This window comes from Peromyscus leucopus, unplaced genomic scaffold (assembly GCF_004664715.2).
Source record: "Peromyscus leucopus breed LL Stock unplaced genomic scaffold, UCI_PerLeu_2.1 scaffold_353, whole genome shotgun sequence".
NCBI classification, from domain to species: Eukaryota; Metazoa; Chordata; class Mammalia; order Rodentia; family Cricetidae; genus Peromyscus; species Peromyscus leucopus.
Genome location: NW_023505237.1, coordinates 50,787 through 74,711, shown reverse-complemented (window position 1 = coordinate 74,711; position 23,925 = coordinate 50,787). Strand labels below are relative to the sequence as shown.

Sequence of the window (23,925 nt, the reverse complement as noted above, 5' to 3'; positions counted from 1 at the left end):
ATGTCAGACCAGAGTGGGAAGAAGAAAATGTCCAAGCTGTCCGGGTCAGCCAGGGCTGGTGTCATCGTTCCAGTAAGTCAGTTGATGCGATACCTCAGAAAAGGAACATTCAAGTACAGATTCAGTGTTGGCGGACCGTCTACATGTCATTGAATACCTGGCAGTGGAAATCCTAGACTTGGCTGGGGATGCCACGAGGGACACCAAGAAATCCCGGATAGACCCCAGATGCATCCTGCTGGCTGTTGCCAATGATGAAGAGCTCAACCAGCTGCTGAACAGAGTGACCATCGCCAGTGGGGGTGTCCTCCGAGAACTCACCCTGAACTGCTGGCCAAAAAGCGAGGACCAAAGGAAAGTCAGAAAACGCCCTTCTCCCCACCCCCAGAGAAAAAAGAAAGGAAGGTCACTTCGGGCAAGAAGTGAGGTGAGAAATCCAAGGCCATCAAGCCACGGACGTTCAAGAAGTCAAACCAAAGGACAGCGATAAAGAAGGAACATCAAGTTCCACCTCGGAAGATGGGCCGGGGGATGGTTTCACCATCCTGTCTTCCAAGAGCCTGTTCTGGGCAGAAGCTATCCCTGACCCAAAGTGATATCAACCATATTGGCTCCATGAGGGTGGAGGGCATCCTCCACCCAACCACAGCCGAAATTGACCTCAAGGAAGAGTTAGGAAAAGCCTTGGAAAAGGCTGGGGTAAAGAGCTCTTGGAAAACAGTAAAGGAGCTTCTCAAATCCCAAGGCCCTTTGGAAGTTGCTGAAGCTGCCGTCAGCCAATCCAGTGGACTCGCAGCCGAATTTGTCATCCACTGTCACATCCCCCGTGGGGCTCCAACAAATGCAAAAAACCGCTGGAAGAGACCATCAAAAACTGTCCTCAGCTGAGGACAAGAAGCGGAAGTCCATCGCCTTCCTGCCTTCCCCAGTGGCAGAAACTGCTTTCCCAAACAGACAGCTTCCCAGGTGACCTTCAAGGCATCTCTACCCACTTCGACAACTCGAGCGCATCCTCACTGAAGAACATGTAATTCCTGCTCTTCGACAGCGAGATGGCCAAGCTGGACACCAAGGAGCTCTCCAGAGGGGACAGAGGAGACCAGTGTCATGTCACAAGAGCGGGTTTTTATTTTTTTAAAGGATTGGGAAGGGTGACATGGTGGGGAGCAGAGGGTGGCTGAGAAGGTAGCAAAGGCCATGGAACAGGTCCAGCCAGCCTGGGGAAGTGTCCACTGCATTTTATATTCTCTTTACAAAGGGCCTCTCCTGAAATTAACCAGGTCTCCACCAGAGGTTTCTTTCCATGTGTTTTCTTCCTGTTGTTTTAGAACTCAGAAAACAAACAAACAAACAAAACAAAACAAAAAAACCATAGACCTTGTTTAGATTTAAAGCTCTCTCTCTCTCTCTCTCTCTCTCTCCTCTCTCTCTCTCTCTCTCTCTCTCTCTCTCTCTCTCTCTCGCACAAAAGTCTTTTCAAAGGTCTTAAGACTTTGGTTCCTCTTTTTTCCAATTGAAGAGGATATATTGGCCACTTGGGTGTATTGTTCATCTCCCTCAGTGAAGAGAAGGTGGGAAAGACATCCCAAGGTGCTTTTCTGTTATAGAGTCCCCTCCCTGACCTCTAAAATATGTGTAACTACACCTAAAAAGGATTTTTGCCTCAGGATCTTTCCCCAGTTCTTCCCCACCTCTGTTTCCAACTGGATCCACTCCCTTTCTATTTCTCATTGGAAAAGATGGTTTTTGTTTTATCTTACTATATTTTATTTTATTATGTTTTGTTATTATCTCCTAAAAGTACTTTTCTAAATACTAGGAAGGTTGCATTGCCTACCTACTGCCAGAGAAACACCAGCAAGTTCCTATTCCTTCTTTAAAACATAGGAACAGGTCCCTAGCATATGTTGAGTGCCAGTAGAGCATAGATTTTCTATGACAGTAGTAGTCATTGAAATTCCCTAAATTAATTCAATGCATGAAATAATGAAGTATAAGAATTGTTCGAAAATCTTTTAAATGATGAATATGTGACCAAACACTGTAGCTGGAGTTATCTCCAGTCCTTCCCGGGCCCACAGCCACTCAGACCCAAATAAACACACAGACACTTATATTATTTAAACTGTTCGGCCTAATGGCTTAGGCTTCTTGTATCTAGTTCTTATATCTTAATTTAACCCATTTCTATTAATCTATAAGTTGCCATGTGGTGTGTAGCTTACCAGTAGTTTTACATCTCGCTTCCTCTGTGTCTGGCTAGTGACTCCTGACTCAGCCTTCCTGTTCCCAGAATTCTCTTCTCTACTTATCCTCTCTATACTATACTTTCTGCCTGGCTACTGGCCAATCAGTGTTTTATTTATCGGTCAATCAGAGCAACACATTCACAGCATACAGAAAGACATCCCCAGCAAAACATGACTTCATGTCAATAAAAAACAAATTTGCTTCTCCAACTCACTGGTATTAGAAATAAATTAATAATAGATAGATAGATAGATAGATAGATAGATAGATAGATAATAAGAATGTAAGAGGCAATTAAATTTAACTGTATTGCATTACTATTGAGACCATGCAGTACTGACCCTTCATGCTTTCTAAATTAAGGCCAGAAATTGGCTGTGGTGGCAGGCACCTATAATCCCAGCACTCTGGAAGGAGAGCTGGAGGACGAGGAGTTCAAGGCCATCTGGGACCATGGACTGACTCAAAAGATTCAAACCAAACAAAATAGATTAAGAACACAAAATAAAATACTGCAGATAAAACTGTTTAAGTATGTATTATGTGTTAAAATTCCTAACATGTTTGAAATTTCTAAGATCAACACAATGATTTTTTGTACATCATCTTATGCATATCTGTATAAATATAATATAAATGTCTGAAAACACCATTTTGTTACAACAATTTTTTTTTGTTTAAATAAAAACTTTAAAGTTACCTGAGTGTCAAAAGTATATCGTAAATCAGCTTTTTGGCTTAAAAACAAACTTTGTATGTGATTTATTTCTTTTGTAAGTAATACAAGATGGTAGGCTCTAATGTCACCAATTAATGAATGACTTGTCTTAGAGAGCAAGCATCAGAAAGAGGAAGCCACAGTGTAGACACCCAGTGCTAACTACAGAACAATACCCAGTTATAAAATGTATGGTGCATTCTAACTATGCTTTCTTACAGCCTGTGGGACTCCAACCCAGCTTCAAAAACAAGGGAAGTGCTACCTCTCTCAAAATTGGTCAAGAGAAAACTCTAAGTACTTCTAGCCTTATATCTGACTGAGGAAGGGTTTTTATACAGATATGCCACAAGAAAAAAAGAGTCCAGAATTCATTTCTTGGATTTTAAACTTACCACTTTTATCATAAATTAATGTAAGTGAATTAAGACTCATGTAGTTCCAAAACTGTTATTAAATCTGTGCAGTTTGGCACTAAGAAAATGAATGTCATCTCTCTTGTGTTTGGTAATGTAATTTCTTCTTAATAGTCTTTACTCAGTATATGTCAAGGCAATTATTCTTGTTGACACCACCCAGCTGCAAATGACAGGAAAGTGGTAGATCCTTATGTAGAACCAGATAATCCTAAATTTAGGATGCCTAAGAGTCTTAGAAATAGAGGGCCTATGGCCAGCCAGCCAATGATTATACATTTTCTTGACATCATTAATTTTAACAACTAGTTCATTGCTAAAATATCACAAAAGGTTACATTTATATATTTGTGCACACATGTACACATGTCAGTAAATGTGTGTGAAACAATAATTAAATAAAACGAAGCTATTAATTTGAGAATGAGGAGAAACACAGAAGGAGCTGGAAAGAGGGAAATTAGGAGGAACTGGAAGGAGGAAAGGGAAGAGGTAAATTATAATTGAATTTTAATTAAAAATATATTTAAAGTGGAAAAACTTAAAAATAAGGAGCCAAGTTTAAAAGTAAAAATCAGGACTTCAAATTTGGGGCATGAGACTACAAATATCTATATTAAGTTTAAAATAAGAAAATTTAATATTGTCACCACAAAATAGAAATAAGAATTACACCCATCTTTTATAAAACTATAAGTCAGTCACATAAAATACTTAAATTTATGAAAAATTCAAAAACAATAACAAAACAAAATATATCATACTGTGGCTTTTGATTTCCTAGACTATGTACACAGGCACTAGGGGGTACACTTCAAGACTGAGAATAAGTACATTTTAACTATTTATTTAAAGTGATATTTGATAACAATTTTGGGCTGGAAATTCACTAGGAGTTATTAAAATGCATTTATGACTAAAACTAATTTTTTCACAATGATTTTATTGAGGAAAAATAACAAATTTTGTCATAACTGGTCTAAATTTTTTAGATTGCACAGTGTAAATTAGAAAATAGAAATATCAGCAAAGAATGCCCCTTTTCTCTGGTATTGCACCAAACATTCCAAACATATCATATTTTTATCATTCTTATTGTCTCCTCTTCAGGCAAGATAAGAGGAGTGGACATAGGTGGTAATGGAAAATGACTTGTTCTAAGTAAACATCAAGAATATTCAACTCAATAGATGGATTTTCCTGGCCAAAATTAATAATGATAACTTGAATTGATAATCTTGAAAAATAGGCTACAACCTTTCTTCTGTATGAGTTCTATTAAACTAGAAAAATAGAAACACATCCTTATCCATCATTTTTATTACCTTATTTGAAAGTCTATTTTAAAGAAAGAAAAATACGTAGAAAGAATTCCTGATTATCACATTAGAAACACTACAGATTAATCTGAAAAGCTATGCTATAAAGCTTTGAAACAAATTATTTCATAATTTACAATATTATTATAATTTGAAAATTCCTTTCTCTTGTGGTGGTTTAAATGAGAATGGCCCAAACAGGTTCATATATTTAAATGCTTATTCCACAGTTGGTGGAACTGTTTGGGAAGGATTAGAAAATGTGGCATTGTTGGAGGAGATATGTTACTAGGAGTGGGCTTTGAGGTTTTGAAAGCTCACACTGCTCCAGTATCTGTCTGTCTGTTTATCTATCATTCATCTATCTATCTATCTATCTATCTATCTATCTATCTATCTATCTACCTACCTACCATCAATCATCTGTCGATCATCTATCACCTATCATCTATCATCAGTCTATCTATCTGTCTATCTATCTATCTCTCACTCTCTGCCTCCCGCTTGTGGATCAGGAATAAGCTCTTAGCTACTGACCCAGCAATATACCTGCCTGTCTGCTGCTTACTGCCACACTCCTTTCCATAATGATCATGGACCAACCCCTTTGAAACTGTAAGCAAGCCCCCATAAACCCTTTCAATTAGTTGCCTTGGTCGTGGTGTCTCTTCACAGCAACAGAAAAGTAATCAAAACATCCATACATACACATTTTATGTTAATATTGCTCCCTGCTGTAAACTATACTTTGCAATATTGTATGTAGGCCATTATACAAATCCATTATGCTAAAAGGAGGTATGTCATTTTACCTTTTTCAACTGACCATCTAAGGAGTTGTGAACTTTTCTTGCAGATATCTCCTTTTTGAAGTGAAAATTATTGACATCCAAAAGAGTGTTGTTATGAAGTAAGGAGGAGAGACCAGGACAGAAAGAATAATGAAAATATCTCAGTAGGGTCATATCCACAATGTGATGATGTAACCAGGCATATTTCATCCATAGTTAATTTCAGGGAGAAATCACATAACATTGTACTTCCTTATAATATTGTATTACCATCACCTTGAGTACTGATAGCTTACCAGGTTGTTGTGGCTGCAGCCCCACCATGATATCACATACATGCCTGTCACAGGTTTGGAAGTCAGATCATGACCTCAGTCACATCTTACAGTCCAACAGTGCTAGCCAGTTCTGAGTGTTAGATAGAGAGTAATTCTATGTCCCCGCTTGCACAGAGTAGTCCTAGTTTGTGGCACTATGGCAATATGATTAACAGTTTCCCTTGGTGTAGATGATAAAATGATATTGTCACTCTACTTGGAACACACCTTCACTCATATGGTCAGTCTATAAGCTCCAAGAATCAGAAAAATGATCCTGCCATTTTTTTTTCCTTTTATTTTACTATACCATTCAGTTCTACATATCAGCCACTGGTTCCCCTGTTCTCCCCCACCCACCCCCTCCCTTTACCCCAGACCATCCCCCATTCCCACCTCCTCCAGGGCAAAGCCTCCCTGAGGACTGAGATCAACCTGGTAGACTCAGTCCAGGAAGGTCCAGTCCCCTCCTCCCAGACTGAGCCAAGCATCCCTGCATAAGCTCCAGGTTTCAAACAGCCAACTCATGCAATGAGCACAGGACTCGGTCCCACTGCCTAGTTGCCTCCCAAACAGATCAAGCCAATCAACTGACTCAGCTATTCAGAGGCCTGATCCAGCTGGGGACCCCTCAGCCTTTGGTTCATAGTTCATGTGTTTCCATTCGTTTGGCTATTTTTTTTCAATAATTGAGTAAAACCGAAATTTATTATAAGCCACAGTCATCCTAGGGACCTCCATGCTATATATATAGTCTCCATGGTTCTATAGGTTGTGGTCTGATTGTTCTTTATTTTATATCTAGAATCCACTTATGAGTGAGTACATACCATGACTGTCTTTCTGGGTTTGGGTTACCTCATAGAACTAACTCCTGATGTCTCCAGTTCCAAGTGAGTATAGAATCTGAACTCTAGCCACTACTCCCTTTTATTTTTTTTCCCTTTATTGAAAATAGATTTCCCTATCACATAATATATCCTGATTTTGATTTGCCCTCTCTCTAGTCCTCCCAGTCCCCCCACCCAACTCCATTCTCATCCAGATCCACTTCTTTCTGTCTCTCATTAGAAAACAAACAGGTTTCTAAGGGACAACAATAAAACAAAAACTAACACATTGGAATTGGACAAAATAAACAGAAGGAAAAGAGTCTAAGAGAAGTCACAAGAAACAGAAACCCACATACTTGCAAGCTTAAGAATTCCATCAAAACACTAAACTGAAAGCCACAATACATACACGAAGGAACTTTAGGGTAAAAGGGGACAAGAAAATATATAAATGAAATAAAATAAAACTAAAAATAAGCCAATTTTTAAGGTAAAAGTCCTGACATGACATTATGAGACAAGGAACCTCCAAAGATGCCATTGAGTTCATTTTCTGTTGGCCATATACTGCTGGGCATGCCTGCTTCCCCTAAGAGTAGTTCATTTCTCCAGTGAGACTTCCTTAGAGGAAACTAAATTTTCATTTGCAATTCGAGATAATGTCTGCATTAGGGATAGACGCATGTATCCACTTCTTTCAGTTCTAGAACCTTAGTAGGTCTTGTGCATGCTGCCTTAGTCTCTATGAGTTAATATGTGCATCAATCTTGTTGATATAAAAAGCCTCGTTTTCTTGGTGTCTTCTATCTCCTCTGATTCTTGAATTCTTTCTGCCTCCTTTTTTGTGGGATTCCCTGAGCCCTGAGGAGGGAAATTTGATGGAGATATCCCACGGACGGCTGAGTATTCCAAGGTCTCTCATTCCGTGTATAATGTATGGATGTGAGTCTCTGCATTTGTTCCCATCTGTTGCAGGAGAAGGCTTCACTGATGATGGTTGAACAAAGAACTGATCTATGAACACAGCATAATGTCATTAGGAGTTACTTTATTGCTAGTTTTTTTTTAACAGTAACATTTGGTTTTGCTCTAGGTCCCTGAGCTATTTAATCTCAGGTTCTTGGTCACCCTAGCAACGTCAGGTGTGGGTTCCAATTCCTGGAGTGGGCCTTAAGTCAAATCAGGTATTGGCTGGTTTCTCCCACAAGCTTCATACCACAATTCACTAGCATATTTCGTAGACAGGATACTATTGTATTATTCAAGGTTTTGTGTCTGGGTTGGCATTTATGTTTTATCTTTGATACCACACGGAGTATCTTCCTATACCAAAGATTCTAGAACATAGGAATGAAGGCTCTCTGTAGGCACCACCTAGACGTCTCTATGTTCAATGACTTGTGTAAGCGTTGTCTTCAGCAACTGGGGCTTCACCATCAGTTTGTGGAGAGCAACCTATAGTCTTGTCAACAGACTGGGTTGTTTAGAGGTTCCTATGGGACTCCTTTGGCCAACAATTCAATTAGATGTAACCAGTCCCAATACTGGAAGCTCCATTTGGTGACAAGAGATGGCCAGTTGGGGCTCTCTCCATTATTTGGTGATTTCATTTTTATCACTTTTATGTATGTATATATTTCAGAAAGCTTCTACTGTATTAGGTTTCCATACTACCCTTCAAATAGCCTGTAATTTTAGCTCTCTGTTCCCATATTCCCTCCCTCAACCCCTTCTCCCCTCCTCATGTTCATTTGATCCTCCCATTCCAGCCCCCCCCTCATCTATCCATAACAATCTATTATATTTCCCTTTCCTTGGGAGATCTGTCTACTCCTTAACCCCTGCCCCTTAATCTATACCTAATCTCTGTGGTTCTACAGATTGTAGCTTAGTTATCATTTACTTAATAGCTAATATTAATCTATAAGTGAATATATACCATATTTGTCTTTCTGTGTCCAGTTACTTCATTCAGGATGAGTTTTTTAGTTCCATCCACTTACCTGTAAATTTCTTGGTGTCTTGTTTTAATGGATAAGAAAATACTACATTATGTAAATGTACCACATTTTCTTTATCCATTTTTTTTTCTGTTTAGGGACATCTAGGTTGTTTAATTGCTGACTATTATGAATACAGCAACCATGAGTATGATTGAACAAGTGTCCCTATGATAGAGTGAAGCATCCTTTGGGTAAATGCCCAAGTGTGGTACAGCTGGATCTTGAGGTAGATCAATTCCCATCTTCCTGAGGAACTGTACTACTGGCTTTTTTTTTTTTTTAAAGACTTTTCTTACATGATACTAACTTCACAGAATAGAGTGCAGCATGTGTCAAGAACTACCTGCCTCTGATTAGAAGCCCTGCTTTCCTGTTATCCTGTAGTATATTCACTGTGGATTGTGTTATTGTGGCAGATCCAGGATTCTTATTGGCCAGTTGCAAGGGGTAAGAGGCGGTTGTCTTTGGTGTGTCATGTTTATTATTGAACATGTCTTAATGGCCAACAAATTTATAAAACTCTCTACAACTTTGCTCAGTCTTGGTTGGGATCACCCTTTGAGAGATTGCACCTGACTTCAGAATTTCACTGTGCTGTACAGGAGAACTAAAACCTCACAGTTCTCCTGGTAGCTACTCAGGTTCTTGAGCCCCGGGATATAGCCAGTAGGAAATGTACTAATCCTGCCATCCCTGCTTCATCCCACTTATGAACACTGAACGAGTTCAAGTGCCGAATTAGCTCCCAAGAGTTTCTCCATGGTCACACTCTTACAAGGAATGAGAATTGATCTTGTCCCTTTGGTTAGATCTTGGAGGATTAGAAAATCAGTGAAATGCACCCCTGGTGTCTGTGAGAGGTTTCCAGAAACAATTCAGTCATCAGACTCTGACCTAATGAAGGCTCGAATGTTCTGAAGACTTGAAATAGCAATAGTACTGGGAGGTAACGGACTTTCTTAAAGCTTGAAGGAAGTACGCACGCCACTGGGGCATTGTTTTGGTGGGTTATAACCTGCCCTAGCTCCTTCCTGTTACTTCTCCAGTCTCCACCCCATGTGTTTTGGCTGAAGAAGCTCCACTGTCACACACCACACCACCACCACCACCACCACCACCACCACCACACCACACCACCACCACCTCATGATTTCTGGCCAAGAACCTGAGGCAAACAGCGAAAAACTGATCTCACTGTAACCATGACCCAACATAAACCATGCCTCTCGTACTTGCTTTTGTGTATGTGTTCATTTGATGATCATGGAGACAATAAAGCTAACATGTGTGGGAAGACTTGTCATAGGGTCCTTATTTTTGTTTGGAGACAGGGTCTCACTATGTATCCTTGGCTAGCCTGGAACTAAATACATAGACAGGCTAGACAAACCTACAGCTATCAGCCAGTCTCTGCCTCCAAGTGCCAGGTTTTAAGGTGGTGCCACAATGCTCAGCTTGATCATAGAATCTTGCCTCTTTTCTACATTTTGCCTTTTCTCTTTCACTGTTAAACTTTGGAGTTCTTATTATTATGGTTTAAAACAATTTTCAACAGAAAAGCAAATGTTAAACAATAATCCAATTACTGTGAATTTGCCTAGGAGAAATATTTTTTTAATTTACTAATATTTTACATTTGATATTATTTCACGATTTACAATAATTTCCAAAATAATAGCATAGCAAAAGAAGAAAGAGTACAAAAATAATTTATTATGAAACAAGTAGATGCATTTGAAAGGAAAAAGCATTTAATTACATCTTAGTATATTTGCCGTGATTCATGATGGCTATTTACACCAAATGATTTTTTAAATATTAAATATTAAATCCATTTAAATGCAATAAGTTGTGTGGAGAATTTTCATCTTTATTTCAGAGTCATGATACTTTAAAATTCATTCATTAGAGCTAATAAGAAATTATATTGAAACCACTCTGTATATTTAAATGAAGCAAAATCAATTATTGAAGCAAGGAATTCTTTCATCATTATAATGATTATCAGAATAAATTTAGTTCTTCAATGCTGCCTAATGATGTCTTCAATAACAAATAATTTGCATAAACTTAATTTTTACTAGGAACTATTTAAATGTGCTTATAATGTCTTTTTTTTTTCCAACTATACCCTCTTAAAGAATTCTCCTGCAGCATCAGGATGCTCTAAATGCCAGATCCCATTACCCTCCACACCCTGGAAATGAAAATGAGATTCAGAATCAATATACTGTAGTATCCATTTACCATCTAGTACAGCAAACACTAACAACGTTTATGAAAGAGTAACAGACTCAAAAAGTCACGCTGGTAAAAAGCAGTCAACACAGCAAAGCGGTGTCACGGGAAAGCAGTGTCACAGGACGTGGGACCTATGAGTGTTACTCACTTACTCTGTGTGATCCACAAGAGCCAACCTACTTCTTGAAGAATATCCTTTGGGTTTCTTTTGGAATTTACATGAAAATTCCCTCAGTCATGTAGCAGAGACTGCCTAGCAGTAACACACACTCTGAGCTCCTTGACTTCTTTGGAGAATGAACAAAAGCAATAGAGAAAATATAAAATTCACTCAGCATTTAGCTGCATGCTGCCTCCTGTATGTTAGTAGAACTATGTAATCAGCACCATTTTATTATCAGCATGGTCACGTACATATCGGACACCCAAACTTTGTGAAGAACTTTCCATATGTGTCATTTCACTCCATCTTCTCCAGAATTTTCCTCGTTTTCTTTCAACACAACACAAGCATGTCATAGTGTCATCTTGATGCCTCTGGTGCCATGAATCAACAAAAATATAAGATGAAATGATGCTGGATTGTCGTTACCCATCCCCACGTAGGTTACTTTATCAGTGGAGATGCAGCCCTAAAATGTTCTGAAATTTTGTTGCACATGTAACAATTTTGAAGGCACCATAGTGATAATTTAAGTGTATGTATCCAGGGCTTCGTAGTTCAGGCTTTATAAGACAACACAAGGGTTTCTTATAGAGCTGGCTGTCAAAAGTGGATGGAGCCAATTTAGGGACTCAATCACTGCTGCCTACATAAGTCTTCAGTGACTTCATAGTTTTTCATGTTTTATTTTTTTTTTTAATTCATCTATTTATTTTACATCCCGGCCACAGCCTTCCCCCATCTTCCTCTCCCAGTCCCTGTCCCCCATCCCACTCTCCACCCCCACAAGCCTCTCCTCTACCACCTCCATCCTGAAAAGGGCAGGTCTCCCATGAGTATCAATAAAACACGACATGCCAGTTGCAGTAAGAGTAAGCACCTCCTCCTGTATTAAGACGGGGCAAGGCAACTCAGTATGAGGAGCTGGGTCCCAAAAGCCAGTAAAAGAGTCAGAGACAGCCCTTGTCTTCGCTGTCAGGAGTTCCACAAGAGGACCAAGCTACACAACTGTAACAGATATGCAGAGTGCCTAGGGCAGTCCCATGCAGACTCCCTGGTTGTCAGTTCAGTCTCTGTGAATCCCTATGAGCCCAGATAATCTGGTTCCTGTGGTGTCCTTGACCCCTCTGGCCCCTACACTCCTTTCTCTTCCTCCTCATCCTCACCCTCATCTTCATCCTCATCCTCATTTTCATCCTCTGCAAGATTTTTGAACTCTGCCTAATATTTGACTGTGGATCTCTGCATCTGCATCCATCAGTTGCTGGATGGCACCTCTCTGATCATAATTGGGCCAGGCACCAATTTGGTCACAGGACAGCTAGTTCAGGCTACTTAGAATTTTGGTGCTTAGAAAAAGCTGACCAATTAGGCAATGAACTAGTGATATTAGCTAAAATACAAATGCCCAAAGATGGGTGGACCGATAGGTAGATGGGTCGACTTTAATTTATATTTACTACTTTCATGTAGATAAGTTTCATTGAATGTGAGGAAGGACAGGGGAAAATCAGCTAAGCCTTGGTGAGTTTTCTCACTCAGAGCCTATCAATGGCATCAATGTCACATTATCTGTGTTCTCTGCATCCAATAAAATGTATATTGCACTTTCTTGGGGAAAGATGAAACCTGGATTTTTTTCTCTTGGACTTTGAAAACCACACAACTCATTCAAGAGTCAAGCTCAAGAACAAGTCAATTACGTTGAACGATAAATGTGGAACATATGTGCATGCTTGTACTATATTTCTTAGAGAGAGACATCATGGTTTGGAATTGTTGCTTTTATTGACTTTCTTCTGTAAAGACAAAAGACTCTTTTTTGACATATAAAGAAGATTACACAAATTCACATGATCTCCCAAAAGTAAATCTATTAGTAAACAGCAGGGAATAGAGATATATTTATATTGTTTAAAGGTAAACTCAATTGTTATCAAAGAGAATAACACATATAAAACAGAACTGTATTAATCTCTGGGGTTTTTTTTTTTTTCTACTTTCACTAACTACCAGGAGTGCATTGTAACATGAATTGCTAAATGTCTTATTAATAAAAAACAAACCCAAAGCCAGATAGTGGGTGAATTCTGAAAGATCAGAGAAGCAAACAGGTAATAGCCAATCTCATCTCAACAATTTCCTCATCCGATCCTGTTTCCACAAATCCTCTGACTGAAAGCTTCTGAGTCCTCACCAGAATGGATCACAGCTCAACTGCTGCTAAAAGCCTAAAAGCTTAAAAGCCTCTAGTTCCTGGTCCTCATGCCTTATACACCTTTCTCCTTCCTGCCATCACTTCCTGGGATTAAAGGTGTGTGCTACCATGCCTGGTTTTGTTTCCAGTGCGGCCTTGATCTCTGCCTCGGAATGCTAGGATTAAGGGTGGGCCACCACTATCTGGCCTCTATGTCTATTCTAATGGCTATTCTGTTCTCTGATCACAGATAAGTTTTATTAGGGTACACAATATATTGGGGGGACACAATATATCACACAGTGCATGGTTATACTTTCACAAAATTTTAGCGATTTGCTTAAATGCATTTAATTATGTTTTAGATGCATTATACTTCACTCAGCTGACAACATGTTAAAAGGGTAAAAGGTAAATTTCGCAATGAAGCTAAGTATACAGAAAGAGTCCCATCAGTTAATATTTATTGCTATGTTCTTCCTTCTCTGATATAGAGCTGACAGAGTTTAACCCAGTCCCAAACTGTTTGAGACAGAAAGTCAGCCATGGGAGCAACCAACAAGGTATCAGGCAAGTGGGAAGCCAAGGGTTCTTCATCAAAGGGCTATTGGCGATCGTCTTGCTTTCTGTTTTGTTTGTATTGTTTTTATTCCTCAATTATCATCACCAGAGCAAGGATGAGTATTAATCTATACACTTTCAGTGAATACAATTATTCACAAGGACTTTAAATTTTAAATTTAAGAATGAAAAAACTGTTCTGAGAGCATTTGAATGAATAGTTATAAGACCGTGTCTGATTTTTTTTTCCCCTCTTCTATTTTCATTAAGAGCAAACTATTTTCTTCTGATAGATACAACAAATCATTGTGTTGAATTGGGTACATTTACAGATTTTGTTTGAAATTTTGTTTTACTTCTACAAAACATCTATGGAGGTGACAGGACAGCTTTTGGGAATAGGTTTCCTCCTTGCACGCCCAAGTCTCCCGGCTACCTCAGCAAGTGGTTTTACTCCGAGAGCCATCTCCTTGGTCCTGGAATCAGATTTATTTACAGGACAGGTAATTTATCCACAGAAGCCATCTTCACCATGTCCTTCATGAGGAGAAAAATCCTGAAGCCGAACTCCACTAGCATTCTCCAAGTTTAGTGGTCTTATAGAAGCAGTTTGGGAATTTGTATTTCCCTGCTTACTGATTTTAAGCCCTTTAGAAGCTTACAGCTTTTCCCTTGGTTTCTCCATGTTGGCCTCCCTTTCAAGTGATCAACACTAGAGGCCTATCTTTTACCTTAACCAACATTTTTCTACGTTCCTGGTCATCACCCTCACTATGATGAACATTTGTTGACCTCATGGAATATTGTAATACCAATGTAGAAATATATTCCATTGTTTTCCTGGAGGGTGTATCCATGGTTCCATTTTCTATGAGTCCAGTGTGTTATATTCCTCAAAGAGTCTTGTTGTTTTTAAAATGCTCTTCTTAAAGTAAGCAATGTTTCACACCTAGCCAAGAAACTATTTGTCAGGGATAGCTGCCTGGAGAGGGAAAATCAGTTTTTCTTCAATGGAGTGACATGGAATATATCAACCACACTCTAGGGCAGGCCCAGTGCTTAAGAGTAGCTGGCCATCATAAATCAGTCAGTGTGTGTGTGTGTGTGTGTGTGTGTGTGTGTTTAAAAGAGAAAAAGAACATGAAAATGAGTGACTAGGGAGGTGGGGATGAGCTAGGAGGAGTTTGGAGAGAGGAAAGAGGATGATCAAAATGTATTGTATGCAATTCTCAAGGAATAAATAAGTACACTGAGAAAAGAAAAAAGGAAACTGTTCTCCTTGCATTGAGCTTGCTTACTCTCTTACTGCTGTTTTCCCCTCTCTGCTTCGGCTCCATGCCATTGTCCATCAGGAAAAGGGTGTTAAGGATTTATAAACTTGCATATCCCCAGCAGTCAAAAACATATATAAGACAAAAGTCCATCCTAATGTGATTAAACCTCTATGGATAACGGTTTCACACAAGTCTCCAAGAGGTAATTCCCCTTCCCTCCTGAATGTGAGGAATGCTAGTTAGTACTGACTTCAGAATGATGACCCCAGTCGCTTGCTGTTGAGCTATCAGTTTGGCAACTTCCTGTAGTTCCAAGAGCTTCAGGAGCCAATGTAACTGAAAGCGTGTGCGTGAGTGTCTGGCACATCACTGCTGTTTTCTTTCTCAACTGAAGACATGCCACCTTCCCCATCATCTCAGAAACCTGTCAAAATTTATAATCAGCTGGTAATCGAGTCTCAGAAAACTAGCACCACATTAAAAAAATGGGAAGAAAATCTCTAAAAGTTTTATGCAGATTTTCTCAGCATCTTTTTTTTTTCTAAGAACAGGTAAGAAGGAATACTTTATTGTCATCTTCTGCTTACATCATTACCCAAAAGCAAGTCCGTGGGTCCAGCCTTGTATTTAGCTTGTGGTACTGGCCTTCAATGCTGAACTAGAGAAGCATGGTGATCCAACAGATGTAGGCCTTGAAGACCGAGATTTTGTGCTGCTCTGTGAATGTTATTCATAGTCTAGCCAAGCATTTTAAAAAGGTTTCTATTTTCCAAGGTTTTTGATAACTGCTAGGAACACGTTGATAAGGCTTTCTTGTTAGCAAGAATCATACATATTTATCTCTTCTAAATTTCATCTTTTAAATTAATCCCTCTATCATAAAATCCTTCCTTGTAGTTGTATTATATCAAGAATGCCTGTTTTTCCCAAAACTAATCATACTCTACATGGCAACTCTGCCTTCAACAGCAGGCAGAACAATTTGAACTCTATCCCCACCAGGATACTAGTTAAAAATAATAAAAATATAGCCAGTGTGGTTATGCACTCGTATATTCCCAACACATAAGAGGTTAAAGCAAGAAGATTTTGAGTTTAGACAAGCCTTGGGTATGTGCTGAGATTCAAACTTTTTTTTAAAAAAGCTATAAAATACAAGATGGGAGATGACTTGGTTAAAAAAGCTCCCGTCACACACGCAGAAGGACCTGATTTACAATTTCTGGAACCATGGTAAAGGCAGGCAAGACTGAGACATGAGAATCTCTGGCCCTGATGGGCCAGGTAGTCTCTGATGTCCCAATCTGTGAGCATTTGGTTCAGTGAATGACCATATCTCGAAAAATAAGGTGATAAGCAAGAGGAAGACACAACACATTGGCCTCCACATTATGTACACATGCTATATACATACCTGTATACATACAAACATACACATTACACACACCACACACACACACACACACACACACACACCACATACATTGAAGAAATTTAAAATATGACACACCAAATAGACAATAAGTCTTCATCTTCCAACCCCACTGTCATTGTGGTAAATTTAGTAATCTCACTTATTTGAAGATCAGGTAATTGATGTCCATCAGTCACACAAGAAATGGAAATTACTGGTAAGAATGTGATTTTGGCTCCTGGTAAATTTCACTGTAAACCTGAGAATGATAGTGATTTGTTGTGTATGATTATATAGAAAAAATAATAGTATTTTTGCTAGTAGTAGTACCAAAGCTTGATCATCTTTGTATGGCGAGACGTCATCTAGGCACGCACTGAGCAGAAAACTAGATATAGTATACACACAGCAGACAGACTTCTTATCTTTCTCCTCATCCCCACACTTGATACACTAAACACAAATTCTTTACCTCACCATTCAACCTCCCTTTGGCCTCTACTCATACTCTGGGCTTAAAGTCTCCTCTATTAGCTAGCTTGCTCACACCTGATAACAGATGTGCTCCATTAGCAACACTTTGTATTGCTTGATCCCATGGGATATTGTTTACAAACAGAGGCAAGTTCAACAACCAACTTACTAAATAATCATTGTGGTATGTGGTATAAATCAAATAAAATATGAACTTCCCTTTCCAATAGGCAAAGCATAAATAGTGATGGTATTTATCAAAATCATCTTGGAGATATCCTGACAAGAAATAGTCTTCATTCCCATGTTCAAAGGCATGATCTCTGTCTTCTGAAGAATACAGTCATTCATTATCTTTGCAATAATCAGATATGCAAATTTCCTTGGGCCTACTGCATAGAAGGAAAAAGTAAAACATTCAAAAGAGTGCTAGGTCAGGCTGAGGTCCATTGCTACTTAGTGAAATTCACTATCATAGTTCCCTAGTGTATAAAAAAAATGCTCAGGACAAGGCCGCTTTAGTGTAGCATATATCATATCACACTGTTTTGACAGAAGAGAAAACATATCTAAATTAAATCATTGCCACAGTCAAACCTAGCAGAAATGCTTTGTCAGCAATGACAAAGTTCCTGGATTTTAGTTTAAACTCAGAATTTTGAGCTGAAAGAAGCATAGAGATAATGAAGCCCACATCCTCCTTTCTGACTGTTGGAAACCAATTCCAAAATATTATTACAAAGTCCCCAGTGTGTCACTAGTGATCCCTGTCACATCTGGGAGCCCAGCCAGGTCTCCCTACTTCATGTTCATTACTGATCTCCCTCTTCTATTCCTAAAAATGTTTACAACTAAAAATTAATTTAGATCCTGAAAGGCCAAACCATCACTAATCCACATGCAATCTTTGCTGGAACATTCTCTTTCATTTCTGTGTTTGAATGCACCTTGCTCTTCCTAAAGATGGCCACTCTTCTCCTGTTCTCATCTGCCCGCCTCACGTGTTTCTGCTGGCATCACAGTTATTAGTTTGTGCCTCTGTGGTCCCCAGCAGCAGCAGTTCATAGTGTGGCCAGTAACTGCACAGCTGTTTCCCCTACCAGAGAGACGGTGCGTTTAAGGAATAAGCCAACATTAGTTAACATGCCCCAAGTTGCAAATAAAGGAAGAATATTTGTACTATGCTCAGCAAAAGAGCATAGTTTTGATTTGTCTTGTGTAAAGTATAAGGATGGTATCCATTCTCAGGAAGAACTGAGTGCTAAACGCCAGCTGACAAGGGTCTGTGAAGCCCCCTTTTGCTCTTGTCCCCATTGCACTTTGTGCACTGGCTTTGCTCTTTGCTGCCATCGTGGAGTGGCTGTCTCTATTCCTCAGACGGCAGAGTTGAAAGCAAACACTGCCGGTAGTTCTCCAACCAATGTCATCTCTGCTCTCAAATCTCTTGGTCTCAAATGGAATGCCCCAGAGAGCCGGGTCCAGCCTGGGCAGACGCTCACTCCCCTGCCAACCAGCTGTGACCAGGGGAGGTTATTGTGACCGTTTAGCACGGCCATTGTCAGTGTAAACTCTGAATGGCAGATATAATGTCTTCGGAAAGAGAAGCTAAACAACTGGGCAGAAAACACTGAGTTTTGACCATGGCTAGATTCATGGTTGAAATTTTGTCTCCTCCTAAATAACACACATGTCACTAACACTTCCAGAACTTGGTACTTGAGGTCATGCTATACATACTACATACATGACTACGTTGATGTACGTAGTCAGCCTTGAGGGTGGAAGTGGTGAGGAGTGGGAGTCTGTGTCCACTCAGTGCTGGGTCCTGTCTGCCTTAAACTGTCTAGGTTGAGACGCTGCTCATCCTTGTTTAGTTACTGCTTATTCATAATATCCAGAAATTGTAAACAGCCTAGATGTTTGGATGATGACTAAATAATGAAAAACGTGGTAGTTTACAAAATGGAATATTACTCAGTTGTTAAAAAGATAAATTATGAAATTTGCAGGTCTGTGTCTTGCTAACCTTCACCAGAGAAGTGTCTTCTTGGGGTAGATGGGAATCAGCACAGGACCCACAACTGGACAACGTGGACACACTGGACTTTAAAGCACTGGGCCCTAGGCTAAGTGTTTCAAATGAGTTACTTTAAAATACTTTCCACAAAGCCACGATTTCGTACAAAACAAAGACAAGCCAACAAACAAGCAAAAAACTGATAACCAGAAAAGAATAACTCTTTCAACATCATATGAATAGGAAGTACATGAGAAAGATACTACTCTCCAGAATATTATTCTGGGGCTTTTAAGTGTCTTAAAGGTCTATTTATGTACAGGAGTGTCTTGTTTCCACTTGTGTTTGTGTATTTATGTACAGGAGTATTGATGTAACTAACGTCTTATTAAATAAGAAAACACAGAAACAATGTAAAAGAAAGCCGAGAGGTCAGAGCTCAGAGCTAAAATCTCACCCTTCCGCCTGCGGTGTCCCAGCTTCCCGAAAAGAGACCTGTCTCCTGTCTGTTCGTCTATGTCTATTTATAGTATTTTGTTCTGCCTTCTCATTGGTTGTAAACCCAAACACGTGACTGCCTCGTCACTGTCTGAATGTACAGCCCCTAGGTCTTAAAGGTATATGTCTCCAATGCTGGCTGTATCCCTGAACACACAGAGATCTATGGGATTAAAGGCGTGTGCCACCACTGCCACACTCTTGCTATGGCTCTAATAGCTCTGACACTTATTTATTAACATACAATCAAAATCACATTTCAGTACAATTAGATTACCACCACACAGGAGTGTCTTGTTTCCACTTGTGTTTGTGTAGTACGTGTGAGCAGGGCCACCAAGGCCAGAAGAGGACATCAGGTCCCTGGGACTAGAGTTACAGATGGTTGGGAACCACCATATGCTTACAAAGAATTGAACTTGGGTCCTCTGGAACAACAGCCAGTATTTTCACCCATGAGCCAGCTCTCCAGCCACAGAGGTTTGTATTTAAATTTGTATTGAGTGCTGATTTTTCTTCAAGCACTGTGACAAGTGCTGTAGTGGCATCCCTCAGTTTAAATCTCAGGCAGATTCTATGGTGGGTATGAATCACACACAAAGACTCTGAGACCTATTGATTGCAGCACTCAAAGCCAGAGCTGCTCTATAAGAAAGGTCTAAGCCAGTGTTGTTCAATGAATTAAATTTGTATAACATACATAATTTTTTAATTTTATTACCCAAATTCTCTAAAATAAAAAATAAGTTTTTTTTAAATTTTAATGATAAATTTTTTCAGCTAAATATGTTCAAAGTATTTTCATTTCGATATGCATTCAACACGAAAATGTTCACATTCTCTTCTTCGAAAAAATTCTTTGCTTATAGCTCGTCAAAATTTAAGCAAGCCAGGTTTCAAATCTCACATAGCCCTTCATGTCAGTAGCAAACACATTAGACAATGTAGTGCTAGATGATTAAGTTCAGTTTTCCTTCAAATCTAGATATTAGGAAAAATTACCAATCAGACTTCACTACATCTATTCCTCTCTTGCATATTGTACCCAACCCTCCTGGCTGGTCCAATACAGGGCTCACTAATGTGTGATCTCTTCCTTCACACCCAATGAGATCCTTTCTATGCCACTACACCATCAATGGAAAGACAGCCGAAAGAAAGCCCAGCCAGGGTTCAGCTTGTTCTCTTTACCCTCACAGCAGAAAGCCCCAACTCAAGAGAAGCTGACATAAAACTTACTCTGATATGCTTTCTGTTGCTGTGATACAACAGTCTAACCAAAGTAACTTGGAGGAGGAAAGGGCTTATTTGGTTTACATAGTCCATCCAGAAAGAAGTTAGGGCAGCAATCCAAGCAAGAACAGAAGCAGAAATCGTAGATTACTGTAGCTCACTGGCTTATTTTCAGCTACCTTTCTTATAGAGCTCATAGGTTCTACCTGACTGGGAACAGTGTTATCCAGAGTGGACTAGGCCTTTCCATGTAGGACATCAGTCAAGACAGTCTCTTACAGACTTGCTACATAGCAAATCTGATGGAGGTAATTCTTCAGTCAAAGTTCCCTCTTCTCAAGTTTGGGTTGTGACAAACCAACAATAAAACCCAACAAACACAAAATGGGCTGTAGGTCTGGACCATATCAAAGGAAAAATTTCAGTACTAGTGACGCAAGAAATTAAAAAACACAAGTAGTTCAACATACCTCATTTCCAGTTCTGCCTTCAATGCGCCCCTTTCAGCAGATAGCAAGCAGTATATGTGTTTTGACTCAGATGGCTTTCCAAGCTTGGTGTTAGACCATTAGCAAGAATGTCGTAACCCATTTAGATGGAGAGGAGGGCCGGGCACTCAGCATATGCTAAGCACCCTTCTCTGCTTCCTTTCTCAGGCTGTGGGCAGCAATTAACATCACCGGCTGACAATGCTTGTCCTCTTTTCAACACTATTTTCAGCACTGCGAAACAAGTCTGGATAATGAGAAGAAACAGGAAGATTGTTGAGAAGCCAACTAATATACAAAGATACATAAGGTGAAAAGTGGGAAAGGCAATTATGTGATCCACAACTGTATGTAATGAAAAATAGCCAGTTCATAAACTGAGGAGCTCATAGGTCTGCCTTACCTGATTACTATTAATTCCTAAGATACAGAATGTATTAATGCACATTTGAATGCTTTGTTTTACTCTGAGAAAATTCAGATGGATTCAAAACTACTCCTAAACTTAAACATTTAAGAATTAAGTGCTCATGTGTTATTGATCTGCTGTCCTAAAATATTGTTTTATAAACTCCCCTCTGTATATGCATATAGTAATAGCTCAGAGCAAGCTGCACCTAAATATGTTAATCAGATGTGTTTAAATGAATACATTTACATCGCACCCATTTCTAATATCCATAATTTATTTTCTTCTATGCAAAGTATCACACATTTGCAAATTCAATATATTAATTATAAAGACTCTTGTTTCTCCAATTTGTTAAGTTTTTGTCACATGCTTTTGTCACTGACGCAGTATAGAACAAGGGAGAGAAATTCAAGCAATAGACATAGCACCTGCCTTAAAGAAATACAGAATTTAAATTCTTTACTGAGGTAACAGCACAAACAGGAAAAAAAAAAAAAAAAAACACTTCTCCCTTGCTTCTCTAAGGACCAACAGAATGGTAGAGAAGTACATGGAAGAGCTATGCTCATTGGGTGAAGAAACGGTGACAGGTAATCTGTGATAGCTACATGGCTAGAGCAAGGCAAAAATAGATGTGCAAGAACGAACAACAGAGAGACACTGTTGTCTGATGGTTCAAAGCTACTCAGGGCATGGTAGAGAAGAGAACAAAACGAGGACGTCACTTGTCTCTCTTCCTCATGGTACTCAGTGCAGGGAACACAAGATTGCTCTGTATTTTGAATGTGAGTCCTGAGGGAGGGTAAGAGGAGGGAAGGAGAGACAGAGAGAAGAGGAAGAAAGGGAGAGAGGACTACCATGACCAATTCTATAATGTCATGCTAAAAATCCTTGCTTTCTGCTCTTATGACCTTCCAATTGCTAAGAATTATATAATCCTAAGCAGACATAACCATTCCAGTTGTTTAAAGTAGTCGTGTTGTTTCTCAACTGTTCCGTCTTCACAGGATTCTCTGTCTCTGGAGTCCAACCTCTAGTTCAGCATATATTGCATTTTAAAAAGAAGGAATGAGGAAGGATAATTTCTTTAGGCATGCTTACTTGGCATTCTGTGACAAATGTACATATAAAATTTATATTCAGAGGCAAGGAAACAAACATAAAATCCTTTCTGTGCTTGATTGTAAGGGTTTATAATAGCCAGAAGGTGCTTCAACATTATGCCATTTATACATTCAAGCTATTCAAGGTTTTTCCACCATTTCTACATCTCCCCATGTTTTCTCTTCCAGTTGTGAATGACTCTAAAATCTAGTGACTTAGAATATAAGCAATTTATTATTTAGTTCACATGTCTGTAGAGTATGAAGGATATGAGAGGACTGACTCAAAGATAGGCTGGGAAGTTCATTCACCTGACTGGCAAGTTAATGTTGGCTCTTCTGGAAGCCCAGGATGGAGGGAGTCTTAGGTTTTATTTTCCATGTGTGCCTCCCCATGAATTGTTTGAGTTTCTTTCTCAGTGCAACGTGTGGTTTCACAGAATCAGAATCCCGAGAGAAGCAGACAGAAGGTGAGTCCTTGCTGTAGACTAAGCTTGGAAGTCAGAACACCCTTTCTACAACATCCTGAGTCAGCCTGAATTCAAGGGAAAAGTCCCACTGACTACACTTCTCAGTGGGAAAATTGTCAAAGTCATTTGGTGATAAAGAAAGGCAAAATAGGAGATACAGTTTGAAAGACCTTTGAACGATAGAAGGTTGCAAATTCAAAATGCATCCAATTCGAAGTGAAGATGGCCTTCTTCTCCATTATTTTTTTTGGGTCTCTAGCCAAATACATTGCTCGAGACCCCAAATTCCTCTCTGAGGTTGTTGGCTCTCCAGTGACAACTATAAGAGGAGAGCTAGGGAGAAAAAGCCATTGCCTTGAGACCTGCTAGAGCCATCTGTTAGCCCTGGAGTCTACTGCTATGAATTGTCAGCATACCACTTGGAAAGCTGTTACCAACCAAATAATGTCCCGGTAACTTGACATTGCTACAAATTGCGTCCCTGGAGCTTGCGTACCATGTGCAGCTTAGGGAGTAGATGGAGAGAAGAACAAAGAACATGGGACTTGAAAACCACATTTAAAGTCAAACAATGCATACTACAAAGGAATGGACTGCATTCTTTCTTCTAAACAGCATTGTGGGCGTTGCATTAGAAGAATGTGTGTATTCCAAGGGAAGAGTTGGGGAACATCTTAACCTCGGTAGAGTTCTCTTCAGTTCAAAGGAGCCAAGTGCACAGGAGAAAAACATG

The 23,925-nt window shown here is 39.4% G+C and overlaps 1 pseudogene; it reads left to right on the top strand.

Moving 5' to 3' along the window:
* LOC114697532 lies at positions 1-18,510 on the top strand (annotated as a pseudogene).
* Positions 18,511-23,925: the final 5,415 nt, after the last annotated feature.